Below are 8,702 nucleotides of genomic sequence, written 5' to 3'. Positions count from 1 at the left end.
GCAATATTACCACAAGCTTGTCAAGTTAAGACAATATATAAATTTCACTATCTTACAATTTCTATGAGTCAGGGGATCAGTCACAGCTTAACTGTGTCTGTTCTTTAGGGTCTCATAAAGTTTCATTCTAAGCACCAGCTAGGGCTGTGGTCTCATTCAAGGCTTGAATGGAGAAAAGATTCACTTCTATGCTCACATGATTAAAAGTAGAATCCAGTTCCTTGCAAGATGTTAATGGATGGTCTCAAGATTCTTGCTTGCTGTCAGTTGAAGGCTGACTTCAGTCCCTTGACACAGGACCCTCTCTATTTAGCAACTTGGAGCATGGCAGCTTGTATCTTCAAAGCCAATTAGGAATAAAAAATGTCTCAGCAAGATAAATGTTACAGCCTTAAGTAAGGTAATTATGGACACTTCATGTTATATATCCCCTTATATTTGCACTATTCCATCATTTAGAAGCAAGTCATGCCCTGCACACACTCAGGCAGAGGGGATTATACAAGGGTGTGACCATTAGGAAATAGGAATCTTGGGACCAGCCTAGAGACTGTCATGGCCTCCTTGGAAAAGGAACAGCATGGGACAGACATAATTCTGGACTCTGAATAATTCAGCATAATGAACCTAAACCAGGCCAAAAGAGAGATATCCACAGCAAACAAGCTAAGAAACTTCCAAGTTCATTATCTAGTGCTCATGTCTGTGCAGACAATCATGCTTAATTTAGATAGAAACAGTACTGAATTTTCATTCCTTAGTGTGACAGAGAAATCATTATATGTAATCAGTTTTAATCTATAATAACAATTCTGTATTAACTATAATTATTTTATTTTTCTATTTTATATTTACTAGTCATAATTATGTTACTAAATTAATGGAAAATACCTCCTAAGGTTCTTGTGTGGAGCTATAAGTAGGTACTTTTCTGCCTTAAATAAGTAAGTTGTTTTTTTGTTTATTTTTTTAAAGAGCACAGACCAGGTTCATCTCAGAGAGAAATAATTATTTGGCTACTCTTTAATGGGTCTAAGTAAATGTAGTTCAGAATTAGCCTGGTACTTCGGGGATGAACCACCCAGACACAAGACACTCATTGTGTCTTGCAAACACGTAGATACACAGCAGTTCTCAATCGCACCTTTCAAACATAACTTTCATGCCTAAATGCCAACTGCTGTGTGTCAAGTTGCAATTGCTAGTTTCTATATTAGTTTCCAGAACTTTTAAATAATTCAGGATAGAATTCAATGGCCAAATAACTGAAAACTTATGTTAAAAAAAAGATATTTTTTTGGGAGAGAGGATTTTATTTCAGGACTTCTAAAAAGATATTTGTCCCCAGAAACCTCTTACCAAGACAAGTTAAAACATCCCTCCAGGTATTACTAAAAATAGAAATAATACCAAATAGCTATTGCAGTTCAGAGAATATGCTGAAGGTGAATAGTATCAGATAAAGTGTGCATGTATATATTTATGGGTGTGTGTTTCAGTGGTCTTTCAAAAGTCTAATTCCATTTAGATATACCATGTTAAAATTAATGAACTTTTTCATGGTGTGTCAAGCCAATTTAAACATTCTAAGATTTTTTCCCTTGCTTCCTGGATATTGAAATGATGTTTATACTGTAAAGAATGGTTGAAACATGAAACAAATATAGTTGAAAATGCCTTGATCTTAATGTAAGAAGCCCAGGCTGTGACTTTTAACACTTACACTAACAAGTCTTCTGACTTTATCAAACACCTCTGAAATAGAGGAAAAACTGAAATTGAAAAATCTCAAAGACTATTTTCGGCTCTAAAAGGCCATTGATATATTTTATACCAAAAGTTATCTTGGAGATATTCAAAGATAATATTTTCAAACATGTCAATATTTATGAGACTTCAAAAGTTGTCCCACACATGTGCTTTAAAGCCTCCTTATTTGATAAATTCCACAACTCATATTTGCAGTAACAACAGGACAGTAAGAACTCTTTCTACCTATTTATTTACTTTTACTTTTTTCCAAGTAAATTTTACTTCTAAATTTACCTGCTGCTGGCTAATGCTTTCAAAAAAAGTATCTTAGTGGCTGTATTAATTTACATTCCCACTAATAGTGGAAGAGGATTCCTTTTTCTCCAGAGCCTCTCAAACATTTATTGTCTGTAGAGTTTTTTCGTGATGGCCATTCTGACTGGTACGAGATGATAACTCATTGTAGGGTTTTGTTTTGTTTTTTAATTAGCAGATAATTGCTATACAGTATTGTGCTGGTTTTCTTGCAGTACAACAACGTGAATCAGCCATAATTATACAATATATACCCTCCCTCTTGAGCTTCTCTCCTGCCTCCATCCCACTCCTCTAGGTCATCACAGAGCACCACACTAGGCTCCCTACATTATACAGCAGCTTCCAGCTAGCTAGCTATTTTTGATGTAATAGTGTATATATGTCAATGCTACTTTCTCAATTCATCCCACCCTCTCCTTCCCCACTGTGTCCACAAGTCCATTCTCTATGTCTGCATCTCCATTCCTTCCCTGCAATAGGTTTATCACTATTTTTCTAGATTCCATATACATGTGTTAATATACAGTATTTGTTTTTCTCTATCTGATTTATTTCACTATGTATAATAGGCTATAGATTCATTCACCTCACTATAAGCAACTCAATTTCATTCCTTTTTATGGCTGAGTAATATTTCACTGTGTATATGTACCACATCTTCTTTAGCCATTTATCTGCCAATAGACATCTAAGTTGCTTCTGTGTCCTGAAACTGCTGTTTTTAAAGCACTTTTGTAAAGCAATTATCCTCCAATTAAAAAATTTTTTAAATAAATAAATAACACCACCACAAAAAAACAAGAGAGTGAAAAGACAACCTATAATATGGGAGAAAATTTTTGCAAAACATATTTGTAATAAGGGACATGTATCCATAATATATAAAGAAATCTTACAACTCAATCCAAAACCAAGAAACACAATTAAAAATGGGCAAAAGTCTTGAATAGATCTTTCTCCTAAGAAGATATACAAATAGCCACTGAACACATGAGAAGGTGCTGAACATCATTAGCTTCAAAAAAACAAATACCAACGTCACAATGAGATACCACTTCACACAGTCTGGAATGGCTACAGTAAAACAGACAGATAAAAACAACTGTGGAGAAATTGGAAGCCTCATGCAATGCTGATTGGAGAATAAAATGGTACAGCTGTTTCAGAAAACAGTGTGGCGAGTTCTCAAAAGTTAAGCAAGAGTGACCATATGACCCATACATAATTCCTCTCCTATGTCTGTACCCCAAAGGAATAAAAACTTATGTATACTCAAAAAACTTGTATATGATGTTCACAGTAACATTAACTATAATTGCCAAAATGTACAAATAGAAATATCTATGATCTGACAACTGGCTAAGTCAATATGGTACATTCATACAGTGAAATGTTATTCAACAATAATAAAAAATCAAATACATCATGGATGAGCCTTTAAAATGTTTTTAAGTCAAAGAATACAGTCATAAAGAACAATGTACTGTATGATTGCATATATGTGAAATGTTGAGAACAGACAGAATGTGTAGTGGTAGGCGCGTAACAATAGGGTTTCTCATTTGGGTGACTAAAATATTCTTAAATATTCTCAAGTTGTATTGATGGTTGCACAACTTTATGAATAGACTAAATACCACTTACGTGTTCACTTTCAAGAAGTCCATTACATGCTTTGTAAATTAAGTTATAATAAAACTGTTAAAATTGATATAAGTAAATAAATTATTTATTTCAAAAAAGTATCTTAAAAGGAGTTTTCCTTATTACCAGCTCAGAAACACTTTGGCATTGAATTCCTTGGAATATATCAGATATTTGATTATTATGTCTTGTTTTCCTGCCCCCAGGGCCATTCCAGTGTAATTTAGCAGAGAATAACCAGCAGTGCCCATGAGAGTGGGTGTTCTCATGGCATCTTCACTGTGGAGCAAAAATCTGTGGGGGCATATAACACCCGTCTTTGAAATCTAGGTGCACATGTGAAAAACCACTTTATTTCATCTTCTAAAAAGTCTTTTTTTTTTTTTTATGTACTTGTCATCTGCTTCAGAACCCAAAGCCAAATAGCAGAACTTGACATCAAGCCAGAGAAAATTAATCCTGCTAATTGAATGGCCTTTGACACACAGAAGAAGAACAACACTTGATGCTCAATTTATAAACGAGCAAATTATATGTTCAACCTGGGAAGAGACACAACCTAATTTTTCTCCTATTCTAAGGTTACTTAGACTGTATATTTCTAAACAAAAGAAACTGCTAATTGAGACACAGGAAAATTGCTCTTGCTCCAAAGAAACTACATGACTAGCAAGCAAGACTTAAAAATACTGAAATGCTCATGGTGTACTCTCAAGATAGACACTGCAGATTAAGTAACTTTGAGAAAATGAATCCCATTTAATATAGGAACACTAAAATCAGAGGATCTAAATAAAATATAGATAAGTCAACACAATATGCTTTAATATTCAGGGAGAGCAAACATCTCACTTTATACCTCCTGCTGAGGGCACCCCTTTTCACCCCAAATATGCCAATGTTTGATTGCTAAAATATATGGTCAGCCTGTTTATAGATGCCAAGGTCTTACATGACAGTTGCTAGCAAAGGTTAGAAAACATCCTTAGGCATCAATTATAAAATATCTGTTTTCATGAGCTACTTCTTCATTTTTCCAATTGTCAGCCTTTATGTAGATTAGCACACAATGTCAAAATTATTCACCCAGGAATCTATGGGGAGAACCTACTCATGAATATGGAAATGGAAGATTACAACTGTGGGTCCAAACAGCAATCTCTGTGGCCTGGCACTGTTCTCATCATGGATGCTGGGGCAGATGTTGCAAATTGGCAGCCTGTGAGCTGAAAAAAATCCCATAGACACTTTTAGTGAAGCTTGGAACATTTTACAATTGGCAGATTTCATATGAAATACAAACCGAGTTTCAGGTTTCCGTGTGTGTGTGTGTGTGTGCACGCGCGCGCGTGCAATGTTCTCAGTCATGAAAAGCCAAATATCTGGCAACATTGACCCCAATTCCCACAGGGGAAAACTAGGCAGGACCTAGACAGTAGCTTCCGCTCGTGGACAGGGTGACCTTGCTCACCATCCTCTACCCAAGCTTCTCTGCCCGTTCAATCCCATGTCTGACTCCCATTTGTGTGTGCTCCGTTGCTCATCAAGCCCAATTCTTTGCAAACTCAAGGACTGCAGCCCCACAGGTTCCTCTGCTCATAGAATTTTTCAGGCAAGAATACTGGAGTGGAGGAGAACAGACGGCGGAGGAGTAGGTGGACGTGGAGTATATCTCTCTCCACGGATACATAAGGAATACACCTTCAGACACAGACATGCATGCGGATGTGCATGCAGAACACCAGCTGAGAGTGAACAGGAGGACCTGACCAATGGAAAAGAATGGGGCTGGCCCATCAAAGGCGGGCCCTGAACGATGGAGTGGAACTCCACCCAGGGTGCTCCTTTAAGTGACTGACGCTCTGATCTACAGAGTAGAACCCCAGCCAGGGGGGACCCTCTATGTGCCTGACACGTGGAACAACAGAGAAGGACCCCAGGCAAGGGAGCCCTCTAAGTGCCTGAATGGGCGGAGCTACCGGAGAAAGACTGGCTAAAGAGGCCTTCTGACCGCCAGCTACCAAAGAGGCTCGAAAAAAGACTCTGATAGGGTCATAACGCCTGTGGCCGAGGCAGTCCGTGTCCTTGCACACTTTGCACCAGGGTCCCCACAAGCCAAGCAGCTGCGCCACCTTCATGCTCAACTCTCACGGGGGCAGAGCTGCCACAGGGAAAAATGTCTTGTGTCTATGTGTGTAGGGTCACTTTGGTCATGTCCAACTCTTTGCGGCCCTATAGACTGTGGCCTGCCAGGCTTGTCTGTCAGGGGGTTTCTCCAGGCAACAATACTGGAGCGCATTGGCCAATACTGGTTGCCATACCCTTCTGAGCACTATATTTCCTGCTGCTCTAGCTGCCAACTCCCCTGAGTACCTGGTGCTGCCAGAACCCCTGTGATTCAAGCAGCTGCACCACCTCCACACCTGGCCCTCACAGGGGCAAACCCAGGTCCTCCAGGGCAGCCTCAGGAGCAAACCCCAGTGGATGACCCACATGCAGAGGTGGAAATAAAACCACAGGGGCAGTGTGGCTAAGAAAGAAGATTCAAAACCTTCCCACCAGCTGTACAAGCTGCAGATTAATTCCACGTGATCCAACGAGGCAGACTCTGTCTATGGAATATATAAAAGGTCATGGAGAGCTCCCACAAAGGAAAACACACTAGTTCTGACAGCTGTGGACATTGCAGACAAGAACACAGGAGTAGGACCAGATTAGAATCTGAGCTGCCCCCACAGCAGGTTCAGAGATCAGCACAGAATTAGAGGTCATCCTAGGGAGGTGAGGTGGACTGTGACTCCCAGCGAGGGAAAGGACTCTGACAGCAGTGACTCAAGAAAAATATTGATTATTCTTATGTTTTGACTTGTTCTGTAGATTTTTTTGGATTTTTTTTCTTTTTTCTTTTTCCCCCTCTGTTGTAGTTCTCGATTTTATTGGCACTATGAAATCTTATTAAACTTTTGAGCTTTTTTCTTTCTCAGTCATATTTTTTATTGTTGTTATAACCCTCTGCCTCTATGTTGGGCTTTTGCAGTTCTGTGGCATTTTCCTTTATTTTTTTTTTATTTCTTTTCTCTTTTTTTCTTTTTAATTTTTAAACCTATTATTTTTTCTACATTTATTCCATGGTTTGCCTTTCCACTGTTCTTGTCCCATTGCAGTTTAACTTTAATGTATGCAAATCTTGTTCATCTACCTCTATTTAACTCTGCATATCTATTCTTTCTTTCTTTTCTTTCTTTCCTTTCCTCTCAACTTATTTGATAGTTTTATTTTCATTGCTTTATTCTCCACTTGGCACTTTGCTTTAGTTCTGTTTTCTGGTTTGTGCTTTAGTTCAGTTAAGTTCAGTTCAGGCGTTCAGTTGTGTCCAATTCTGCAACCCCAAGAATCGCAGCATGCCAGGCCTCCCTGCCCATCACCAACTCCCAGAGTTTACTCAAACTCATGTCCATCAAATCGGTGATGCCATCCAGCCGTCTCATCCTCTGACGTCCCCTTCTCCTCCTGCCCCCAATCCCTCCCAGCATCACAGTCTTTTCCAATGAGTCAGCTCTTCGCATCAGGTGGCCAAAGTACTGGAGTTTCAGCTTCAGCATCAGTCCTTCCAATGAACACCCAGGACTGATCTCCTTTAGGATGGACTGGTTGGCTCTCCTTGCAGTCCAAGGGACTCTCAAGAGTCTTCTCCAACACCACAGTTCAAAAGCTTCACATTTCGGCACTCAGCTTTCTTCACAGTCCAAATCTCACATCCATACATTACTAGTGGAAAAACCATAGCCTTGACTAGATGGACCTTTGTTAGCAAAGTAATGTCTCTGCTTTTAAAAACGCTATCTAGTTTGGTCATAACTTTCCTTCAAAGGAGTAAGCATCTTTTAATTTCATGGCTGCAATCACCATGTACAGTGATTCTGGAGCCCCAAAAAATAAAGTCTGACACTGTTTCCACTGTTTCCCCATCTATTTGCTATGAAGTGATGGGACCAGATGCCATGATCTTAGTTTTCTGAATGTTGAGCTTTAAGCCAACTTTTTCACTCTCCTCTTTCACTTTCATCAAGAGGCTTTTAGTTCCTCTTCACCTTCTGCCATAAGGGTAGTGTCGTCTGCATATCTGATGTTATTTATATTTCTCCCAGCAATCTTGATTCCAGCTTGTGCTTCTTCTAGCCCAGGATTTCTCATGATGTACTCTGCATGTAAGTTAAAAAAGCAGGGTGACAACATATAGCCTTGACGTACTCCTTTTCTTATTTGGAACCATCCGTTGTTTCATGTCCAGTTCTAACTGTTGTGTCCTGACCTGCATACAGGTTTCTAAAGAGGCAGGTCAGGTGGTCTGGTATGCCCATTTCTTTCAGAATTTTCCACAGTTTATTGTGATCCACACAGTCAAAGGCTTTGGCATAGTCAATAAAGCAGAAATAGATGTTTTTCTGGAATCAAGGCAAATTGGAAGTGGTCAAACAGGAGATGATAAGAGTGAATGTCAACATTCTAGCAATCAGCGAACTAAAATGGACTGGAATGGGTGAATTTAACTCAGATGACCATTATATCTACTACTGTGGGCAAGAATCCCTTAGAAGAAATGGAATAGCCATCATGGTCAACAAAAGAGTCCAAAATGCAGTACTTGGATGCAATCTCAAAAATGACAGAATGATCTCTGTTCATTTCCAAAGCAAATCATTCAATACATTGGTAATCCAAGCGTATGCCCCAACCAGTAATGCTGAAGAAGCTGAAGTTGAATGGTTCTATGAAGACCTACAAGACCTTTTAGAATGAACACCCAAAACAGATGTCCTTTTCATTATAGAGGACTGGAATACAAAAGTAGGAAGTCAAGAAACACCTGGAGTAATGGAGAAATTTGGTCTTGGAGTACAGAATGAAGCGGGACAAAGGCTAATAGAGTTTTGCCAAGAGAACACACTGGTCACAGCAAACACCCTCTTCCAACAACACAAGAAAAG

This window comes from Odocoileus virginianus, chromosome 10 (genome assembly GCF_023699985.2).
Source record: "Odocoileus virginianus isolate 20LAN1187 ecotype Illinois chromosome 10, Ovbor_1.2, whole genome shotgun sequence".
Taxonomy (NCBI): Eukaryota; Metazoa; Chordata; class Mammalia; order Artiodactyla; family Cervidae; genus Odocoileus; species Odocoileus virginianus.
This window is presented reverse-complemented; position numbering follows the sequence as displayed.